A 1,622-nucleotide genomic window follows, 5' to 3' on the forward strand; every position below is an offset into this window, starting at 1 on the left:
ATGGCTCAAGTTTAGATCCTGTAACGTGCAAAAACAACGTTAGGTAGAATAAATGTTGGAAATGAACTGTATCTCAGACATAGATTTTATTACATTATTCTCTGAGATAGTGACAATGATGCTGTCTAGATAATAAAAACCATACACATTTATTAAAGGTAGACTAAACTAATTGTCTCTTCCGGCATATGAATACTTCCAGAACAGCCCATATATAATCCACACCAGACAGGAAACATTTTTAGCATGTGTTTGTATCTAAAAACAGATCAGTCACACACTCACTCTCTCTCTCACACACACACACACACACACACACCTATACTCTTCTTCTCATTTTGATGTAGTCTGAATCAACAAAGGACTAACATCCATTTCTCTTTATGTATTGAGCAACATGTAAGAAGGTAAGTAAGTGGAAACGAGGTTACAGTGGCCTAGAACGGAACTCATTCCTTCGATCCTGAGGGCCGAAATGGAGCACAGCCGCCCCAAGTGGCAATCAGGCAGTGCGGGCTTTGCTGGCCTACAGAGGATCAAAATGGCCCGATCCTTTTTGGTTTTACGTGACCCTTAACTAAAACCACAGCTGCCCATATGTAGCACCTTCTTAGCTCTAAAGAAATGAATCTAAATCCCATGTGTGTCTCAGAGTTGGATCCCATAGAAATCTTAAGTAGGAAAATCGAGATAAACAGAAGACATGCAGGAAATGAGACAGTTGGTGTCCGTTTTCTTTCTTAGTTATATTGTGTAATAATCAGAAAGTCAGGAAGAAGTAGGGTCTCAGATCAACCATTTGCTTATACTAATAAACAACCATATAAAGCGAAGCTCAGCATATCTAAACAGATTTCAGTGTTTGTCAAGTATGGAAACTATTTACTTATAAATCTGTTGTATTTGGCTTTTGAATACAATGATTATGTAATTTTTAAGAAATATTATTTTTCTTGACTTGGCAGTAATCTTGTCTAATATTTTCAATCTGTTTTGCAAACAGCAGGCAAACCCAAACATATTCTGGTATTGCCATTCAGTTTTTAATGGCCCACACCGAACTGAAATACTTAGGTTTATTGACTATTTAATATGAGCCAGGGCCACCGCACCTATCGCACTAATCTTTACTGCAATTCTGTGGGTATTATATTCTACTTTTTTTAAATGTGGCAAACAAAGCCTTTGGGGTCGAGTGAATGGAGTTTTTGCACCACTGCGGTAAGTCCTTATAAGGAGCACTTGTATATATGTGTTTGTGTGTTGCAGATAATTGTCAGTGGCACCTTTGTGTAGATACCCAGGGCATATCCTGCAGATAGCTCCGAGGATGCACAGGAGAGAGACAGAGCAGAACTGACCACACCGTGCAGAGGCAGCCAGCCCCAGGCAGTGGGAAGTGTTCAGAGGAGTTGAAAAGAAGCTGGGATGTCCACTGGGATAGCCAGCTTTAGGAGAACTTCTCTGTCTCTTTCTGATCACTGTTTCTCCTTGTCTGGTCAAACAACAGAAATGTCTAAGACAGGACCTAGGAAATGACACGCAAAGGCCAAAGTATTTGTTTCTAAACTCCATTGAAAAATAGCAAATTCCTGCTTCCAGTTTTGACAAGAACATTTCAG

The sequence above is a fragment of the Psammomys obesus genome, unplaced genomic scaffold (genome assembly GCF_907164565.1).
Source record: "Psammomys obesus unplaced genomic scaffold, mPsaObe1.curated_primary_1811, whole genome shotgun sequence".
NCBI lineage: Eukaryota > Metazoa > Chordata > Mammalia > Rodentia > Muridae > Psammomys > Psammomys obesus.